This window comes from Oncorhynchus mykiss, chromosome 17 (genome assembly GCF_057628025.1).
Source record: "Oncorhynchus mykiss isolate SJ-2025 chromosome 17, ASM5762802v1, whole genome shotgun sequence".
NCBI lineage: Eukaryota > Metazoa > Chordata > Actinopteri > Salmoniformes > Salmonidae > Oncorhynchus > Oncorhynchus mykiss.
The window spans coordinates 1,558,772-1,581,678 of record NC_143038.1 but is presented as its reverse complement, the minus strand read 5'-3'; the positions used below and the strand labels follow the sequence as shown (position 1 = coordinate 1,581,678).

The 22,907-nt window shown below is 42.3% G+C and overlaps 1 pseudogene; it reads left to right on the top strand.

Annotated features, from left to right (window-relative positions):
* The window catches only part of LOC110487268 (glyoxalase domain-containing protein 4 pseudogene), a 28,856-nt pseudogene extending 6,695 nt beyond the window's left edge, over nt 1-22,161 (top strand).
* The last annotated feature ends 746 nt before the right edge of the window (nt 22,162-22,907 follow it).

Sequence of the window (22,907 nt, the reverse complement as noted above, 5' to 3'; positions counted from 1 at the left end):
GAGACAGGTTAAAGGATTTTTAAGCCCTGAGACGATTGAGACATCAATTGTGTATGTGAGCCATTCAGAGGGTGAAGGTGTAAGACAAACGATTTAAGGGCCTTTGAACAGGGTATGGTTGTAGGAGCCAGGCACACCAGTTTGAGTGTATCAAGAACTGAAATACTGCTGGGTATTTCACGCTCAATTGTTTCCTGTGTGTATCAAGATGGTCCACCTCCCAAAAGACATCCAGCCAACTTCACACAACTGTGAGAAGCATTGGAGTCAACAGGGGCCAGCATCCCTGAGGAAGGCTTTCGACACCTTGTAGAGTCCATGCCCTGAAGAACTGAGGCTGTTCTGAGGACAAACTCAATATGTTCCTAATGTTTTGTACACTCAGTGTATATACAAATATTGGAATGTTCTTATAGTTTTTTATATGGTAATTTATAAAAAACAATGTTAAACCTATAAGGAACACATTTATTTTGTAGAATTGACCTTGTCAGAACATACAATTGTATTATAATATTCATGTAATTAATATATTTTGTCTCAAATGTGTCATACCATGTTCATGTAGGAAATTCACCACAATCATGTAATCAATTGTGTACGTCATTTAAGGCATATAAGTTAACACATAATCAACTACACCACTGACATGCAGTGCCTTCGGAAAGTATTCAGACCCCTTGACTTTTTCCACATTTTGAAACGTTACAGCCTTATTCTTAAATGGATTAAATAAAACAATTTCCTCAGCAATCCTCACACAATACCCCATAAAGACAAAGCAAAAACAGGTTTTTAAAAATGTTGGCAAATTTATTAAATCCAAAAACCAGAAATACCTGATTTACTTAAGTATTCAGACAATTTGCTATGGGACTCAAAATTGAGCTCAGGTGCATCCTGTTTCCATTGATCATCCTTGAGCCGTTTCTACAACTTGATTGGAGTCCACCTGTGGTAAATTCAATTGATTGGACATGATTTGGAAATTCACACACCTGTCTATATAATGTCCCACAGTTGACAGTGCATGTCAGAGCAAAAACCAAGCCGTGAGGTCGAATGAATTGTCCTTGGAGCTCTGAGACAGGATTGTATCGAGGCACAGATCTGGGGAAGGGTACCAAAATATTTCTGCAGCATTGAAGGTCCCCAAGAACACAGTCGCCTCCATCATTCTTAAATGGAAGAAGTTTGGAACCACCAAGACTCTTCCTAGAGCAGGCCACCCGGCCAAACTGAGCAATCGGGGGAGTAAGGCCTTGGTCAGGGGGGTGACCAAGAACCCGACGGTTACTCTGACAGAGCTCCAGAGTTCCTCTGTGGAGATGGGAGAACCTTCCAGAAGGACAACCATCTCTGCAGCACTCCACCAATCACACCTTTTATGGTAGAGTGGCACATGACAGCCTGCTTGGAGTTTGCCAAAAGGCACCTAAAAACTCTCAGACAATGAGAAACAAGATTCTCTGGTCTGATGAAACCAAGATTGAACTCTTTGGCCTGAATGCCAAACGACACGTCTGGGGAAACCTGGCACCATCCCTACGGTGAAGCATGATGGTTGGCAGCATCATGCTGTGGGAATGTTTTCCAGTGGCAGGGACTGGGAGACTTATCAGGATTGAGGCAAAGATGAACTGAGCAAAGTACAGAGCGATCCTTGATGAAAACCTGCTCCTGGGTTCTCAGGACCTCAGACTGGACTGAAGGTTCACCTTCCAACAGGACAACGACCCTAAGCACACAGCCAAGACAACGCAGGAGTGGCTTCGGGACAAGTCTCTAAATGTCCTTGAGTGGCCTAGCCAGAGCCTGGTCTTGGACCAGATCGAATGTCTCTGGAGAGACCTGAAAATAGCTGTGCAGCAACGCTCTCCATTAAACCTGATCGGGCTTGAGAGGATCTGCAGAGAAGAATGGGACAAACTCCGTAAATACAGGTGTGCCAAGCTTGTAGCGTCATACCCAATAAGACTCAAGGCTGTAATTGCTGCCAAAGGTGCTTCAACAAAGTACTGAGTTAAGGGTCTGAATACTTACGTTAATGTTTCATTTCCTTTCTTTATTTTGATACATTTCCCAAATTTGATAAACCGTTTTTGCTTTGTCATTATGGGGTATTGTGTGTTGATTGATGAGTGGTAAAAAAAAATATTTAATCAACTTTAGAATAAGGCTGTAACGTAACAACATGTGGAAAAAGTCAAGGGGTCTGAATACTTTCTGAAGGCGCTGTATCAGGAAAGCCATTCAACATCTTACCAGATACTTATTAGATTCTAATTTGATTTTCAGGATTAGTTTCCTTAAAATCTATAGTATCAAATGCAGCTGGTCATCGGGGTCCATAGATACACATATAACAACTAATAAACAATACAAAAAAATTATAGATTATAAAATTCCACCAGGTGGGTCCATATTTAATAACCACACCACGAGATCAAATGACCAACCAGGTCCACACATTTTACATCAACTGATAAACAATGTGAAAATGTAATAGTAGATGATCTAATGCCAACAACAGTGAACGAGTGACCTTTCAACCCTCTCTAGCATTAGTGGAGGAGGATGCTAAAGGTGGATGAAGTCCAAGAGGCTGACAAAGTCCCAGCGCAAATCAGCCGCTGGTGTCGGAATCATCTGTCACCTCTCCTTATAATGTACCTCACCCTTCCCTTTACTGAACATAATGGCTGGAAGGCTTAGCTGAACATAACACAACTATTACACACACACACACACACACACACACACTGTCATCTCATATCTCAAGTATGGAACATACTGTACACAATAGAGAGAGAAATATGTGTACATGCCTGCGTGTGTTCACGCACGTGTTCTGTATGCAAGGTGCACGTATGCGCTTGCGTGTGTGTGTGTGTGTGTGTGTGTACTAGCGAACCTAATGGAGGTCGTAGCACCTGGGTGATTACACCCCTCCAAGTATCCCTCTCATGGGTAATTTGGAGCTGCGTGTTCTAGAACACGCTGACAGACAGGAAACGTAACCATGACAAATAAGGCATTTCTCCAAGTTGTAATGTGGGGATAATGGGCCTGCTACAGGTCCTCTCCATTATGGATGGATGGTTGGTTCTCCCCCTCAGTGCTGTGTGTTGATATGAATCACCATAATGGCTGTTGTTTTAGACTGATGAATTAGACTTGGCGTTTTAATGGATTATGTACAAGTTCAGTGAGTGTACGTGTGTTTGGTTGTCAGGCTGAATTTAAGATGGAAATGATTATTTTTGTGTCCTGTAGAGTCGAGGACTTGTATGAGTCATTGTAATAGATGTTATTTTCAACAAGATGTATGTGTTCGACACGTGACAGACTGAAATTCCTGTTATTTAACATACACTGCTCAAAAAAATAAAGGGAACACTAAAATAACACATCCTAGATCTGAATGAATGAAATATTCTTATTAAATACTTTTTTCTTTACATAGTTGAATGTGCTGACAACAAAATCACACAAAAATTATCAATGGAAATCAAATTTATCAACCCATGGGGGTCTGGATTTGGAGTGACACTCAAAATTAAAGTGGAAAACCACACTACAGGCTGATCCAACTTTGATGTAATGTCCTTAAAACAAGTCAAAATGAGGCTCAGTAGTGTGTGTGGCCTCCACGTGCCTGTATGAACTCCCTACAATGCCTGGGCATGCTCCTGATGAGGTGGCGGATGGTCTCCTGAGGGATCTCCTCCCAGACCTGGACTAAAGCATCCGCCAACTCCTGGACAGTCTGTGGTGCAACGTGGCGTTGGTGGATGGAGCGAGACATGATGTCCCAGATGTGCTCAATTGGATTCAGGTCTGGGGAACGGGCGGGCCAATCCATTGCATCAATGCCTTCCTCTTGCAGGAACTGCTGACACACTCCAGCCACATGAGGTCTAGCATTGTCTTGCATTAGGAGGAACCCAAGGCCAACCGCACCAGCATATGGTCTCACAAGGGATCTCATCTCGGTACCTAATGGCAGTCAGGCTACCTCTGGCGAGCACATGGAGGGCTGTGCGGCCCCCCAAAGAAATGCCACCCCACACCATGACTGACCCACCGCCAAACCGGTCATGCTGGAGGATGTTGCAGGCAGCAGAACGTTCTCCACGGTGTCTCCAGACTCTGTCACGTCTGTCACATGTGCTCAGTGTGAACCTGCTTTCATCTGTGAAGAGCACATGGCGCCAGTGGCAAATTTGCCAATCTTGGTGTTCTCTGGCAAATGCCAAACGTCCTGCACGGTGTTGGGCTGTAAGCACAACCCCCACCTGTGGACGTCGGACCCTCATACCACCCTCATGGAATCTGTTTCTGACCGTTTGAGCAGACACATGCACATTTGTGGCATGCTGGAGGTCATTTTGCAGGGCTCTGGCAGTGCTCCTCCTGCTCCTCATTGCACAAAGGCGGAGGTAGCGGTCCTGCTGCTGGGTTGTTGCCCTCCTACGGCCTCCTCCACGTCTCCTGATGTACTGGCCTGTCACCTGGTAGCGCCTCCATGCTCTGGACACTATGCTGACAGACACAGCAAACCTTCTTGCCACAGCTCGCATTGATGTGCCATCCTGGATGAGCTGCACTACCTGAGCCACTTGTGTGGGTTGTAGACTCCGTCTCATGCTACCACTAGAGTGAAAGCACCACCAGCATTCAAAAGTGACCAAAACATCAGCCAGGAAGCATAGGAACTGAGAAGTGGTCTGTGGTTACCACCTGCAGAACCACTCCTTTATTGGGGGTGTCTTGCTAATTGCCTATAATTTCCACCTGTTGTCTATTCCATTTGCACAACAGCATGTGAAATGTATTGTCAATCAGTGTTGCTTCCTAAGTGGACAGTTTGATTTCACAGAAGTGCGATTGACTTGGAGTTACATTGTGTTGTTTAAGTGTTCCCTTTATTTTTTTGAGCAGTGTAGTTGTATGAAGCACTGTTAAGAACGACTGTTGTTTTGGACTCAACCAACAGTCAACGAATCATATTCCTGAACTTTACAGACGTCACATCGAAGTTGAGAATGAAACCCCTAGTACTTTATGCCGTTGTAGAGTTCAGTGGCTGTACGTTTCGTCACGTTCCTTTTTCACATTCCTGTCACGTACACAAAGAACATAGTATGTCACGGCTGAGTTCAAATCCAAGGATTCCTTCATCTTGGAGCTGTGGAGCATCTTACCCATTTGAAATAATTATGCTAAAATGTAATGTAGAGAGTATGCAAATATAATGTATCCACTGAGTAAAATGTGACAAATTTCAACCCTGTTAGCACACTCAGTACCATGTTTTCATGAAATTCAGAGTAAGCTGACATGTACAGCTAATCTCTCTACGTATTAAGCCCTTTACACACACACACACACACACACACACACACACACACATTGGTGTGCATAATCACACACCTTCCTTTGGGATCCCTCTTAGTCCAGTATGATTCCTTCCAAGTATACTGTGTTTGGGTTGTGGTGTGGGTCTGGCTTGCTATTGGTCTGGAGATAGCTGAATAGGCCAATCGGTGACGTGCAGAGGTTGTCTCAGTGGGGACAGGTTCATCCTGTAGACATGGTTTATTGTTACTGGCACTGCTGTGGGTTCTTTGCGGCGTGCTCTTTTCCCGTTAAACCCCCTAGAGTCTAAGGGCCCGGGCTGGGTTTCTAATAAGCTAACATATGTAATTGTTTTAAGATGGTCATACCAAGTAATTGTTTGAATTTTAGGACCCAACAAAAATAATAATTTGATGAAACATTACATTTGGCTTTCCTGCTATTAGCCAATAACAACACATTGAATAACATAGTCAAAAAATACATTAAAAGGAAGCATATTTTGAAGTGTCTGTTCTATATCTGAGAGCTATAAGAAAGCTCAGGAAATTATTACATATATTTTGACCCATATTTAACCCTTTTTTGGCACTAAAGTACCTCCATACTTCCGTTCCGTTTTTAAAACTGGTACAGGGTTACTTCAGACGAAGCTTGTAAGCATCGTAGAGCAAAATCTGACATGTACGTGTTCGTGAGAGTCTCCTCTTTCTACAGTGGGGTAATTAGTTTGTAGCGCGTACTGTTTGGTCGCTACAGACATTTACATGAGAAGACAGACTTCCGGGATGTCTCCTGGTTTAGCTCTACCAGCTTCCACCGCTGATGGTCCGCGGACAGTAGCCCATGCAGAAACAGATATCTCTATCTAAAACGGATGGATTTTGATGAGGATTATTTGTATTATGCTAATTAGATTAGAGTCAATCGACTCTAGGGGGTAGTTATCTTCTTTGAGTTCCATTAGTGATTTTAGTCCTCCACACACACACACACACACACACACACACACACACACACACACACACACACACACACACACAGCCCATCCTGTCCTCATATGACACATACAGTTAAAGTCGGAAGTTTACATACACGTAGGTTGGAGTCATTAATACTTGTTTTTCAACCACTCCACACATTTCTTGTTAACAAACTATAGTTTTGGCAAGTCGGTTAAGACATCTATTTTGTGCATGACATAAGTAATTGTTCCAACAATTGTTTACAGACAGATTATTTCACTTATAATTCACTGTATCACAATTCCAGTGGGTCGGAAGTTTACATACACTAAGTTGACTGTGCCTTTAAACAGCTTGGAAAATTCCAGAAAATAATTCCATATCTTTAGAAGCTTCTGATAGGCAAATTGACATAATTTGAGTAAATTGGAGGTGTACCTGTGGATGCATTTCAAGGCCTACCTACACAGTGCCTCCTTGCATGACATCATGGGAAAAGCAAAATAAATCAGCCAAGACCTCAGAAAAAAAATTGGAGAACTCCACAAGTCTGGTTCACCCTTGGAAGCAATTTCCAAACACCTGAAGGTACCACGTTCATCTGTACAAACAATAATACGCAAGTATAAACACCATGGGACCACACAGTCGTCATACCGGTCAGGAAGGAGACGCGTTCTGTCTCCTAAAGATGAACGTACTTGCGAAAAGTGCGAAAAGTGCAAATCAATCCCAGAACAACAGCAAAGGACTTTGTGAAGATGCTGGAGGAAACGGGTACAAAAGTATCTATATCCACAGTAAAACTAGTCCTATATAGATATAACCTGAAAGGATGCTCAGCATGGAGGAAGCCACTGCTCCAAAACCACCATAAAAAAGCCAGACTATGGTTTTCAACTGCATATGTGGACAAAGATCGTACTTTTTGGAGAAATGTCCTCTGGTCTGATGAAACAAAAATAGAACTGTTTGGCCATAATGACCATCATTATGTTTGGAGGAAAATGGGGGAGGCTTGCAAGCCGAAGAACACCATCCCAACCGTGAAGCACAGGGGTGACAGCATCATGTTGTGGGGGTGCTTTGCTGCAGGAGGGACTGCTGCACTTCACAAAAGAGATGACGTCATGAGAAATGAAAACTATGTGGATATATTGAAGCAGCATCTCAAGACATCAGTCAGAAAGTTATAGCTTGGTGGCAAATGGGTCTTCCAAATGGACAATGACCCCAAGCATACTTCCAAAGGTGTGGAAAAATGGCTTAAGAACAACAAAGTCAAGGTATTGGAGTGGCCATCACAAAGCCCTGACCTCAAGCCTATAGAAAATGTGTGGGCAGAACTGAAAACGTGTGTGCGAGCAAGGAGGCCTACAAACCTTACTCAAGTTGCACTAGCTCTGTCAGGAGGAATGGGCCAAAATTCACCCAACTTATTGTAGGAAGCTTGTGGAAGGCTACCCAAAATGTTTGACCCAACTTAAACAATTTAAAGGCAATGCTACCAAATACTAATTGAGTGTATGTAAACTTCTGACCCACTGGGAATGTGATGAAAGAAATAAAAGCTGAAATAAATCATTCTCTCTACTATTATTCTGACATTTCACATTCTTAAAATAAAGTGGTGATCCTAACTGACCTAAAATAGAGCATTTTTACTAGGATTGAATGGCAAGAATTGTGAAAAACGGAGTTTAAATGTATTTGGCTAAGGTGTATGTAAACTTCTGACTTCAACTGTACATAGTTGATAAGGTTGATAAACCTAAACCTATCCGGATATAGAGCAGGATCTGTAGCACTTTGTGATGATTCAATTGACTGAACAAGCAGTAATAAATCAACACACACAACTGTTTGAACACTGCCCATGCTTGGCTTACAATGGTCTATGAAGCGTGACCATATCACACACACACACACACACACACACACACACACACACACACACACACACACACACACACACACACACAAACACACACACACACACACACACACACACACACACACACACACACACACAGTGTTGGCAAATAGTGTGAAGCGTGGCTGTCTGAGAATAGGAGCAGGGAAGGGAAAGGGGATACCTAGTCAGTTGCACAACTGAATCCATTCAACTGAAATGGGTCTTCATTTACCTGACTGACTAATTCTGTTGTTTCTGCACTGTACAAAGAGTTCTTGCATGTGTCCACAGTGAATGCAATGTTAAATATTGATTGTGTGTGTGTGTGTGTTATTGAGAAAGAGCAAACAGAACAATGCAATAAAAAAATATATATATAATTGATTATTTTACCTTTATTTCACCAGGTTCATTGAGATTAAACACATCTTTTCCAAGAGAAACCTGGCCAAAAGAACTGCACACAAAGTTTCCGTAACTTACAACATAAAACACAAAGCACTACAGTTGAAAAACATCCGTTTACACATTGAACAGGCACATAGGGTTTGGGAGGAGGGTTCAATTAAGGGTCAAAACATAGACAGCCCACTAAATCATTTCTCACAATAGATTTGACCCTAGCTGTAAAATAATTTGAGGAGACGATCTCCTGTGCTTTCAAGTCTTTTTGTAACTCGTTCCAAGTAGAGGGGGCAGAGTGAGCTACTGGGATGCTTTTTTACCTAGCTCTGTACGGGCCTTCGATACATTCCTGTGAGCGTAGGAGATAATTGCCATTAGCCTGCTGAACAATGTAGATTCACACTTAAAATGGGAGCTGTCTCAGTATGGCCTTGTAAATGAAAACATACCAATGACATAGTCTCTGTCTCCCTGAAGCGCTAAGGAAGGCCAGCCACTGTCACATAGAGGGTACAGTGATGAGTGAGGGTTTTGGTGTTCGTAATAAACCTCAGTGCCCCATGATACACAGTGTCAAGCATACGTAATGATGCAACAGGGGCATACATGTACAAGGTATCACCATAGTCGGATACAAGCAAGAAGGTAGAGGAAACAAGTCTCTTTCTCCCTTCAAGTGAAAAACATGACTTACTTTGAAAAATGTAAAACTTCTTATCTTCTTTTATTAGCACCAGCTAAATGTTTAAATTCACTATTTCTCATTAGCATTACAAATGGTTCCCCTTCCTTTCTGACAGCAACACACACACACACACACACACACACACACACACACACACACACACACACACACACATGCACATCCCAGCCCTTCTGACAACTCACGTAGTGTGAAAGTGCAGGCTGTGATCGGTCTAATGGCTTATGGAGTGGTACGTTTAGTGTAAATTACGTTGGAATGTTGGTACTGTAGGAGTGTATGACCTTTATAAAAGCGAGAACAAAACCTTCTGTGGCCAACGATAATGGCTGCATCCCAAACAGCACCCAATATTGTGCCTGGAGGCCCTATGGTTCCTGGTCAAATGTAGGGTACTAAAAATGAAATGGGGTGCCATTTGGGTCATAGATCATGTGTTTTAATGTCTTCATGCTCAAATACCAGTGTGGGTTTTCAATAAGTGTAACAAAAAAACCTGGAAAATCCTCCAATGTTGGTTCGGGTCGTCCATGACCAACCGAATGGCTTAAGAGTAATTACATCGAAAATTACATTTTCTTTCAAAAAGTAACATTTATTTTTCAAAAAGGAACATTGTTTGCATCCCAAATTGCAACCTTTCCCTATATAGTGCACTACTTTTGACCAGGTCCCATAGGGAATAGAAAACCATTTGGCACGCAGACATTGAAATGCAATGCAGCTATGATGATTGTAACGTTATTACGCACTGATGTGTGTGTGTGTGTGTGTGTGTGTGTGTGTGTGTGTGTGTGTGTGTGTGTGTCAGTGGAGGCTCCTCAGAGGAGGAAGGGGAGGACCATCCTCCTCAGTGAATTTCATAAAAATAAAAATAGTGAAACATTAAAATAATTATCCTTTTTAGATAAAACTATACGAAATATATTTACGTCTTACACAGTAATTATGACAACTTCCGAAGAATGTCCTCCAACCTATCAGAGCTCTTGTAGCATGAACTGACATGTTTTCCACTCAAGCAAAGGATCAGAGAATAAATCTAGTACTCAGAGCATAAGCTACAGCTAACTAGCACTGCAGTTTATAAAATGTGGTGAGTAGTCGACTCAAAGAGTGAGAAAGACAATAGTTGAACAGTTTTGAACAAATGTATTTATTTTAAAAAGAATGAGAAGCAGGAGAGAGAGCTAGCTACAGTGCCTTGCGAAAGTATTCGGCCCCCTTGAACTTTGCGACCTTTTGACACATTTCAGGCTTCAAACATAAAGATATAAAACTGTATTTTTTTGTGAAGAATCAACAACAAGTGGGACACAATCATGAAGTGGAACGACATTTATTAGATATTTCAAACCTTTTTAACAAATCAAAAACTGAAAAATTGGGCGTGCAAAATTATTCAGCCCCTTTACTTTCAGTGCAGCAAACTCTCTCCAGAAGTTCAGTGAGGATCTCTGAATGATCCAATGTTGACCTAAATGACTAATGATGATAAATACAATCCACCTGTGTGTAATCAAGTCTCTGTATAAATGCACCTGCACTGTGATAGTCTCAGAGGTCCGTTAAAAGCGCAGAGAGCATCATGAAGAACAAGGAACACACCAGGCAGGTCCGAGATACTGTTGTGAAGAAGTTTAAAGCCGGATTTGGATACAAAAAGATTTCCCAAGCTTTAAACATCCCAAGGAGCACTGTGCAAGCGATAATATTGAAATGGAAGGAGTATCAGACCACTGCAAATCTACCAAGACCTGGCCGTCCCTCTAAACTTTCAGCTCATACAAGGAGAAGACTGATCAGTGATGCAGCCAAGAGGCCCATGATCACTCTGGATGAACTGCAGAGATCTACAGCTGAGGTGGGAGACTCTGTCCATAGGACAACAATCAGTCGTATATTGCACAAATCTGGCCTTTATGGAAGAGTGGCAAGAAGAAAGCCATTTCTTAAAGATCCATAAAAAGTGTTGTTTAAAGTTTGCCACAAGCCACCTGGGAGACACACCAAACATGTGGAAGAAGGTGCTCTGGTCAGATGAAACCAAAATTGAACTTTTTGGCAACAATGCAAAACGTTATGTTTGGCGTAAAAGCAACACAGCTCATCACCCTGAACACACCATCCCCACTGTCAAACATGGTGGTGGCAGCATCATGGTTTGGGCCTGCTTTTCTTCAGCAGGGACAGGGAAGATAGTTAAAATTGATGGGAAGATGGATGGAGCCAAATACAGGACCATTCTGGAAGAAAACCTGATGGAGTCTGCAAAAGACCTGAGACTGGGACGGAGATTTGTCTTCCAACAAGACAATGATCCAAAACATAAAGCAAAATCTACAATGGAATGGTTCAAAAATAAACATATCCAGGTGTTAGAATGGCCAAGTCAAAGTCCAGACCTGAATCCAATCGAGAATCTGTGGAAAGAACTGAAAACTGCTGTTCACAAATGCTCTCCATCCAACCTCACTGAGCTCGAGCTGTTTTGCAAGGAGGAATGGGAAAAAAATTCAGTCTCTTGATGTGCAAAACTGATAGAGACATACCCCAAGCGACTTACAGCTGTAATCGCAGCAAAAGGTGTCGCTACAAAGTATTAACTTAAGGGGGCTGAATAATTTTGCACGCCCAATTTTTCAGTTTTTGATTTGTTAAAAAAGTTTGAAATATCCAATAAATGTCGTTCCACTTCATGATTGTGTCCCACTTGTTGTTGATTCTTCACAAAAAAATACAGTTTTATATATTTATGTTTGAAGCCTGAAATGTGGCAAAAGGTCGCAAAGTTCAAGGGGGCCGAATACTTTCGCAAGGCACTGTATATGTCGTTGTATTTTTTTTCACTTTCACTTAGCTAGAGAATGCAGCTAGCTAGTTTAGCCTACTCAAACACCTGGCTCAACCCGAAAGGGATGCTATGTTAGCTAGCTGGCTATGGCTATCTAACATTGGCATTCTTCCAAGTTAAGGTAATCTTTTGGTTTTATTAATTTATTGCCAACAGGGCCCGCCGGTGTAACCGCTAAACTGCTTGCTGACCACACTGTACTGCATGATTGTAGTGAGTTTACTAATGTGTTTGTCACGCCCTGGTCGAAGTATTTTGTGTTTATCTTCATTTATTTGGTTAGGCCAGGGTGTGGCATGGTTTTTTTTATGTGGGGTGTTTTGTCTTGGGATTTTCATACGTATTGGGATTGTGGCTTAGTGGGGTTTTCTAGGTAAGTCTGTGGCTGTCTGAATTGGTTCTCAATTAGAGGCAGGTGATTATCGTTGTCTCTGATTGGGAACCATATTTAGGCAGCCATATTCTTTGAGTGTTTCGTGGGTGATTGTTCCTGTCTCTGTGTTTGTTGTCACCAGATAGGCTGTATAGGTTTTCACGTTACGTTTGTTGTTTTGTATTGTTCGTCTTTCGTCTTTATTAAACATGTATGAAAATTACCACGCTGCATTTTGGTCCGACTCTCCTTCAACCGAAGAAAACCGTAACAGTGTTAGATCCAATAGCTATGTTGACTAATATGATGTTCGCTAATTAGGTGACAACAATGTAGGCTGTGTGTAGTATAAAGATTTGGTTTAGAAAGTTTTTTCCGCCTGGCCACAACCAGCTGATGTTTTGTGCACTGAAGTCCACAAGCAAAGGGCGAGAGGAGGAGAGCGCGTAGATGCGAGAAGGAATTATACAACGTGCAAAGTGATCATGCTGTTTGTATGTGGCTGCTATGAAAGTGAACCGTGTCTGCGTGTGATCAGGGGTGTATTCATTCCGCCAATTCGGTTGGAAAGCGTTTCTTAAATGGAAGCAAAAGGAATGAAACAGGGATAAACATACCTGAATTTCTCCAATAGAAACTATATTTTGGAACTGTTGGGCTAATGATTACACGCTAGATGCATGCACGTGTGTGCAAGGGGTTATTGAATGTGTCACTGTCTGTCACTTTGATTACTCAAATGTTTCTCTCGACCTGTGCACCTACGTCGTAAACTTTCATTCATAGGCTAGGTTGTAGCAACCTCATGATGGGTATAGAGAAACTGTATCCTGTAGTAGCCTAAACCTATCGATATTTACATTGAGGTGGGTGAATGGAATATGACTGACAGTCATCCAATATGCTGTAATGGAAATAAGGCCATGCTCATAAAAACACCGACCGCAACTAGTGTACTGTATGTGTGTGTGAGTGTGTGTGTACCGTTGTTAAGACAATATTAATTTAGTCACCCCCTTATGGACAATGAGAATGGAGTTGAATAGAAAAACATCCAACCAATGCATTTCAGCGTCACTTAAGCTTCATGTTCTAGTATTCATCAAGTTCCCTTACGGAAAAAACATCATTTCACATGTGGAAAATCACACGATTTCACATGAACTTTCACATGTGAAATCATGTGAAAATGTTAATTTGGAACACTTCATATGTGATCACATGTATTAACACGTATAGTTCCATGTTATCACGTTGGTTTACATGTTGTCACATTATCATATAAACTTTACATAAGACCACGTGATCACATGAAAACATGTGTTTTTGGAACACTTCACGTGATCAAGTGAAATTCAAAATGTTTTTTCTGTAAGGGTTGTTTCCCCTCTCTCTCTTTCTCTCTCTCTTTCTCTCTCTCTGTCTCTTTCTCTCTCACTCTCTTTCTCACGCTCTCTCTCTTTCTCACGCTCTACGCTCACTCTCTGTCTCTGTCTCTTCTCTGTCTTTCTCTCTGTCTCTCTCTCTCTCTCTCTCTCTGTCTCTTTCTCTCTCTCTCTCTGTCTCTTTCTCTCTCTCTCTGTCTCTTTCTCTCTCTTTCTCTCTGTCTCTCTCACTCTGTTTCTCACGCTCTCTCTCTTTCTCACGCTCTACGCTCACTCTCTGTTCAACAACCTGTGACGCTGTGTGTGTGTTTAAGAGAGAGAGAGAGAGAGAGAGAGAGAGAGAGAGATGCAAAGACACACCACAGGAGGTTGGTGGCACTTTATTTTAATTATTTATTTTTATGGGGTGGATCAGCTTTAATATTGCAGATAGATTTAATTGTCTCCGTCATTTCCAATCCCCCATATACTCTACCGGTCAAAAGTTTTAGAACACCTAATCATTCAAGTGAATTTCTTTATTTGTAGTATTTTCTACATTGTAGAATAATAGTGAAAACATCTAAACTATGGAATAACACATATGGAATCATGTAGTAACCAAAGAAGTGTTAAGTAAATCCAAATATATTTATATTTGAGATTCTTCAAAGTAGCCTCCCTTTGCCTTAATGACAGCTTTGCACACTCTTGGTATTCTCTCAGCCAGCTTCATGAGGTAGTCACCTGGAATGCATTTCAATTAGCAGGTGTGCCTTGCTAAAAGTTCAAGTTGTAGAATTTCTTTCCTTTTTAATGCGTTTGAGTCAATCAGTTGTGTTGTGACAAGGTAGGGGTGGTATACAGAAGATGGCACTATGTGGTAAAAGATCAAGTCCATATTATGGCAAGAACAGCTCAAATAAACAAAGACAAATGACAGTCCATCATTACTTTAAGACATGAAGGTCAGTCAATACAGAAAATGTCAAGAACTTTGAAAGTTTCTTCAAGTGCAGTCACAAAAACCATCAAGAGCTATGATGAAACTGGCTCTCATGAGGATCGCCATAGGAATAGAAGACCCGGAGTTACCTCTGCTGCAGAGGATAAGTTTATTAGAGTTACCAGCCTCAGAAATTGCAGCCCAAATAAATGCTTCACAGAGTTCAAGTAACAGACACATCTCAACATCAACTGTTCAGAGGAGACTGTGTGAATCAGGCCTTCATGGTCGAATTCCTGAAAAGAAACCACTACTAAAGGACACCAATAATAAGAAGAGACTTGCTTGGGCCAAGAAACACAAGCAATGGACATCCATCAATGGTGGATTCTTTTATTTTTTTAGTAGATTTTTCACCCCTTTTTCTCCCCAATTTCGTGGTATCCAATTGGTAGTAGTTACAGTCTTGTCTCGTTGCTGCACCTCCCGTACGGACGGAGAGGCGAAGGTCGAGTGCCATGCGTCCTCCGAAGCACAACCCAACCAAGCCGCACTGCTTCTTGACACAATGCCCATCCAACCCGGAAGCCAGTCGCACCAATGTGTCGAAGGAAACACCGTACATCTGGCGACCGTGTCAGCGTGCACTGCGCCCGGCCCACCACAGGAGTCGCTAATGCGCGATGAACCCAGAATCTCTAGTGGCACAGCTAGCACTGTGATGCAGTGCCTTAGACCACTGCACCACTCGGGAGGCGACCGGTGGAAATTTGTCCTTGGGTCTGGAGTCCAAATTGGAGATTTTTGCTTCCAACAGCCGTGTCTTTGTGAGACGCGGTGTGGGTGAACTGATGATCTCCGCATGTGTATTTCCCACTGTAAAGCATGGAGGAGGAGGTGTGGGGGTGCTTTGCTGGTGACACTGTCTGTGATTTATTTAGAATTCAAGGTCCACTTTACCAGCATGGCTACCACAGCATTCTGCAGCGATACACCATCCCATATGGTTTGGGCTTATTGGGACTATGATTTGTTTTTCAACACGACAATGACCCAACACACCTCCAGGCTGTGTAAGGAATATTTTAGAGTCAAGGAAAAGCAGCCAACAAGTGCTCAGCATATGTGGGAACTCCTTCAAGACTGTTGGAAAAGCATTCCATGTGAAGCTGGTTGAAAGAATGCCAAGAGTGTGCAAAGTTGTCATCAAGGCAAAGGGTGGCTATTTGAAGAATCTCAAATATAAAATATATTTTGATTTGTTTAACACTTACTACATATTCCATATGTGTTATTTCGTCGTTTTAATGTCTTCACTATTATTCTACAATGTAGAAAATAGCAAAAGATAAAGAAAAACCCTTGAATGAGTAGGTGTTCTAAAACTGTTGACCGGTAGTGTATAAATATAGTGTATATATTATGTAAAAAATATAGATGTAGATATATTATAATTTATTTATATATATTTTCCTTTAATATTTTCCCCTAACCCTACCTTCCGTAATTGGAGTTAACTAATGAACAACAACACTTAGGCTTCTACTTCCAGCTTATACACACTATATACATTTTACAGACACAGTATATTTGACATTAGTTATATTTAGTTTGTTTTTAGTCCTTCAGCTCCACTCAACCCCTCTGATCTATCTCTGAACACCATCCAGTTTTGATTTCTATTTGCCATATATCTTTCCAACTGTGCCGTTTCACAAAAGTTCTCTCTATTCTCATAGTTTCCACAAATTATAAATGAAAGAAAACCATTTCTGCTTAGAGTATTATTATATTATTGATCGATTGACTCTGACTTTTCAGATCACCCTCTCTCCAGAGTTAACTCCAGGTATGTGTTGCAATTCTTCATCTGTTCCTGGACCTGCAACCAACAACCAGCTACGTATGGACAGTATCAAAACAGATCGAACGATTCTGTCTCGTTGCAGCAAAATCTGCAGAGCTGGGATTGTCGTATCCCCCATATATACTGTATACCAGTCTATTGGTTGCAATATTTTTTTATAATAATTTATATTGAAAAAAGGAAAACTCTAAATTGATTTGGTTGGTGGCACCTTCATTGAGGAGGACGGGCTCGTGGTGATGGCTGGAGTAGAATAGATGTAATGGTATCAGGTACAGTGCCTTGCGAAAGTATTCGGCCCCCTTGAACTTTGCGAACTTTTGCCACATTTCAGGCTTCAAACATAAAGATATAAAACTGTATTTTTTTGTGAAGAATCAACAACAAGTGGGACACAATCATGAAGTCGAACGACATTTATTGGATATTTCAAACTTTTTTAACAAATCAAAAACTGAAAAATTGGGCGTGCAAAATTATTCAGCCCCCTTAAGTTAATACTTTGTAGCGCCACCTTTTGCTGCGATAACAGCTGTAAGTCGCTTGGGGTATGTCTCTATCAGTTTTGCACATCGAGAGACTGAATTTTTTTCCCATTCCTCCTTGCAAAACAGCTCGAGCTCAGTGAGGTTGGATGGAGAGCATTTGTGAACAGCAGTTTTCAGTTCTTTCCACAGATTCTCGATTGGATTCAGGTCTGGACTTTGACTTGGCCATTCTAACACCTGGATATGTTTATTTTTGAACCATTCCATTGTAGATTTTGCTTTATGTTTTGGATCATTGTCTTGTTGGAAGACAAATCTCCGTCCCAGTCTCAGGTCTTTTGCAGACTCCATCAGGTTTTCTTCCAGAATGGTCCTGTATTTGGCTCGTTCCATCTTCCCATCAATTTTAACCATCTTCCCTGTCCCTGCTGAAGAAAAGCAGGCCCAAACCATGATGCTGCCACCACCATGTTTGACAGTGGGGATGGTGTGTTCAGCTGTGTTGCTTTTACGCCAAACATAACGTTTTGCATTGTTGCCAAAAAGTTCAATTTTGGCTTCATCTGACCAGAGCACCTTCTTCCACATGTTTGGTGTGTCTCCCAGGTGGCTTGTGGCAAACTTTAAACAACACTTTTTATGGATATCTTTAAGAAATGGCTTTCTTCTTGCCACTCTTCCATAAAGGCCAGATTTGTGCAATATACGACTGATTGTTGTCCTATGGACAGAGTCTCCCACCTCAGCTGTAGATCTCTGCAGTTCATCCAGAGTGATCATGGGCCTCTTGGCTGCATCTCTGATCTGTCTTCTCCTTGTATGAGCTGAAAGTTTAGAGGGACGGCCAGGTCTTGGTAGATTTGCAGTGGTCTGATACTCCTTCCATTTCAATATTATCGCTTGCACAGTGCTCCTTGGGATGTTTAAAACTTGGGAAATCTTTTTGTATCCAAATCCGGCTTTAAACTTCTTCACAACAGTATCTCGGACCTGCCTGGTGTGTTCCTTGTTCTTCATGATGCTCTCTGCGCTTTTAACGGACCTCTGAGACTATCACAGTGCAGGTGCATTTATACGGAGACTTGATTACACACAGGTGGATTGTATTTATCATCATTAGTCATTTAGGTCAACATTGGATCATTCAGAGATCCTCACTGAACTTCTGGAGAGAGTTTGCTGCACTGAAAGTAAAGGGGCTGAATAATTTTGCACGCCCAATTTTTCAGTTTTTGATTTGTTAAAAAAGTTTGAAATATCCAATAAATGTCGTTCCACTTCATGATTGTGTCCCACTTGTTGTTGATTCTTCACAAAAAAATACAGTTTTATATCTTTATGTTTGAAGCCTGAAATGTGTCAAAAGGTTGCAAAGTTCAAGGGGGCCGAATACTTTCGCAAGGCACTGTACATTAACCCTGTGTTTTCCATGTGTTTGATGTCATTCCATTGACTCCATTCCAGCCAATTTTATGAGCTGTCCTCCCCTCAGCAGCCTCCTGTGGCACACACACACACTGTGTACATCATCTAAATAATTGTATTTCCTGGAAAAAAGCGACTGACCATGTTTCACGTTGACACCAGTCACATACCAGGCTGTGTGTCATTGCTGTTACAGGATTAAAGGAAAACACACAATATAAATGTCATTGCTGTTATGAGTATACCAGACAGACATGTAATATAAGATTGATCTTAAATTACTTCACCGATCCACAAAAGGGTAAATGTAGACAAGAATATAACAAAACATAAATGAATATGATGTAAAATTGAGCATTAGTATAATTTTTTATCGTACACAAACTTCATGTTCATATCTATCAAAGAAAGAGGATATAAACAGTGAGGGGTGTTGTATTTATGCTGGTTTTTGGAGTGCTGCTTTGTGCTGCGCTACATGAGAGAGCATGAAAGATATGCTTCCCAAACGGCACCTTATCCCCTACATAGTGCACTTCTTTTGACCAGAGCCCTATTGGCCATTTGGGACACAATGGTTTCCATTTGGGACATAATCTAAGAGGTGGTTACTCGTACATGTTATTTAATGCACCTCAGAGAGCTAGAAGAACAATGCGGATGTTAAACCTACATGACGAGCAAATATTTAAGCTGGGAATGAGCCTTGTCGCGTGGACCTTAAAACAAAAAACAGGTGCATTAGCAAATATACATTTGTTACAAGACTGTGTCTCTCTCTCTGTCTTTCTCTCTCTCTCTCTCTCTCGCTCACTCTCTCTCTGTCTTTCTCTCTCTCTGTCTCTCTCTCTCTGTCTCTCTCTCTCTGTCTCTCTCTCTCTCTCTCTCTCTCTCTCTCTCTCTGTCTCTCTCGCTCTCTCTCTCTCTCTCTCTCTCTCTCTCTCTGTCTCTCTCGCTCTCTCTCTCTCTCTGTCTCTCTCTCTCTCTGTGTGTTTATACTGTACGTTTATTTGATCTGGAAAATGGGTGGCAAATAGGTTCAGTTGGATGCTTTTATCAATCTTTAGATTGAATTAGCAATGACAGTTGGCTACTGTTTAATAGGACCTAATCCATATCAAATAATAATCAATTGTCATAAACCGGAGATGATCATATGCTCTAAAATAGTTGATCCACAGTAACTACGTAGTCTATTGCCTTAACTCTAAGCCTACTAGACAACCATAATGAAACAATCTCTCACTTTTCTTTCAAAAGCATGGGCTTTGTTCTGTTCTTCAGATAGACTTGTTCACAGTGTCATTTGACTATTCTATTCCACTTGATAGCTCAACTTGTATCCAGAACCATCCATTATTATTAGCCAGGCTGCATCACATCTGGCTGTAATTGTAATCCCATAGGGCGGCGTACAATTGGCCCAGTGTCGTCCGGGTCTGCCGGGGTAGGCCGTCATTGTAAAATAAATAAGAGTTTGTTCTTAACTGACTTGCCTAGTTAAATAAAGGATAACATTAAATATTCAAATACTTCTGACAGCTAGTGGAAAACTGAATTCCATCCCACTTACAGCCCATGTATTTATTTACTGTTTGGGAAGAAAAGGCTTTTAAACTATGCCGATGTATTGGTTGCATGGCAGCACAGGTCATAGTAAAGAGAAGCTCTCGTAGAAAGTCTGCAGGGAGTCACTTTGTTTGTATCTCTCTTTGAGCAACACATTGTTAATCAATACAGTTGTGTGTGTGTGTGTGTGTGTGTGTGTGTGTGTGTGTGTGTGTGTGTGTGTGTGAGAGAGAGCGAAACAAAGAGTGCATTTTAGAAATAAGCCTTGGCCCCTGAAGCAACTCCATGCTCTCTCTCTCCTCTCCTCTACCGCTTCAACCACATCTGCCCTCTATCCTCTTATCCTTCCATCCTCTCACCCCTCCCTCAATCCCTTCCCACAGGGAAAGACAAATGGGAAGTTTTTAAATACATCTTCTACATCAACAATCGCTGAGAAAAAAGGCAGACATATGCCTCATGTTTTTGATTTACAAAGAAGCCTTATATCCTTAGAGCTTATTAGTGGTTAGTGGATGGCAGGAAGGATGGGTGGGTGGATGGAAGGATGGGTGGGTGGGTGGGTAGGTGGAAGGGTGGATGGAAGGATGGGTGGATGGAAGGATGGGTGGATGGAAGGATGGGTGGATGGGTGGATGGAAGGGTGGATGGGTGGATGGGTGGGTGGGTGGGTGGGTGGGTGGGTTGGTGGGTGGATGGATGGATGGGTGGGTGGGTGGGTGGAAGGATGGATGGATGGATGGATGGATGGAAGGAAGGAAGGAAGGGTGGATGGAAGGATGGATGGATGGATGGATGGATGGAAGGATGGATGGATGGATGGGGGAATATAAAAATAAGACACAAAGCAGGTCAAATGCTAATTATTTGACACAACGGTTGTGTTACAACTGGTATTGTTGTGTCTGACAACGGAGAGCTTCACTGCACAAAAGCGATTACACAACCATTGATTCTTGACAACCTTTGTTTACGTAAAATTGTGCAGACAAACTCTCTGCTGTATTAAAACAGTTGTGTCAAATGTGTTGTACGTCAGTTGTACAACCTGAGTGTGTACGGGGCCATGTACAGGGAGAGGAGTGAGAGAGTCAGTTGTCCGTGTGAGTTGCTGCGTGGAATGCTGATGAAGTAATCATTTGATCCTTCTTTCCTCACAACAGGCAGATCTGTCCATCCGAGCAGCGGCAGGAAAAGTGGAGAGGAGAGCTTAGGGGAGGGAAACCATCTGCTCTACTCTCTAAACTCTCTCTCGCTCTCTTGTTCTCTTTCTCTTTCTCCCTCTTTCTCTGCTCACATGTTGGTAGTTTTGTTTGTTTCATGGGGAATTACTCAGACCATGGGGGATTTTCTCAGCAAAATAGTGAGATCGAATCTTTCACGAAATGAAAAATGACCCCAAAAAGCAGCAGATAGTCCGTGGTATTCCATTTGTCATGAACTACTATGTGGTACAGTAGGATGTCCAGTCAGAGGACTCATTTAAACATTCACACACTTTTAGTTCTCTTATAACTGGAGTATTTTCCTGATCTCAGGTCTCATGGGTCAAGGAAAAGTGCTGATCCCATATTGATATATATAAACAGAAACATTACCCCATAGCCCACTTTAAGGATGTGATCTTAGAGAGAGGAACGTTTTCCTGGATGTGTCATCCCCCAGTGATTGGTCCAGAGTGTGTGTGTGTGTGTTATCTCTCTGACCCACTCAGCATGGAGCCAGATGGAGCCTGTCCAGAGTTCCTAGTAGTCTATCCTCAGGGTCCCTGGGGGGCCAATATAACAAACAGCCAGCTTATTCTGGTCCCTCTTACTAACAAACCCCTCTCCCTCTTCTCCCCCCCAGTCGTCCTCCAGCTCCACCATCCCTCCCTCCATTGCTCTCACATCTGGGGACCTCTCCTCCCCCCTGCTAAGTGGCTAAGTGGGAACTCTCAGCTGAAATATGAAAACAACACGTAGCAGCCTGAGATGTAGTAAGTAAAGTAAGTAGCCTCGCTTGAGAACGGCCCATAGGGCAGGAGCCAGAACGGCCCATAGGGCAGGAGCCAGAACGGCCCATAGGGCAGGAGCCAGAATGGCCCATAGGGCAGGAGCCAGAACAGCCCATAGGGCAGGAGCCAGAACGGCCCATAGGAAAGGAGCTAGAACGGCCCATAGGGCAGGAGCCAGAACGGCCCATAGGAAAGGAGCTAGAACGGCCCATAGGGCAGGAGCCAGAACGGCCCATAGGGCAGGAGCCAGAACGGCCCATAGGAAAGGAGCCAGAACAGCCCATTGGTCAGGAACTTATCTCTTGTTGTAACTTGAGGCAATTTGATGTTTAAGTACACCCCCTGGACAGGACACAGATTGGCCGGATTTGGCATGGGATCAAACTCTACCCAGTCCCCTTCTGTCTCACACTCATACCTTTATTGTCTTCTTTACACTGTCCTATCGTCCAATAAAACCACACAAACATGGAAGAGAGAGTGGGACTCAAGGCTGTACTGTAGGCTATACAGGCCTGCCACCGTCGTCACCGGCTGGTGTCGGCGCGGCAGCGCTTGAGGAGATAAGCGATAACGAGTATTTGTTCTTTCAGAAGCTCCTCATCCTTGGAGAGACACACACACCCCGAAGGTAATGCAACAGGAAAAGATTACAGATGTGCTTCAAATGGTTGAA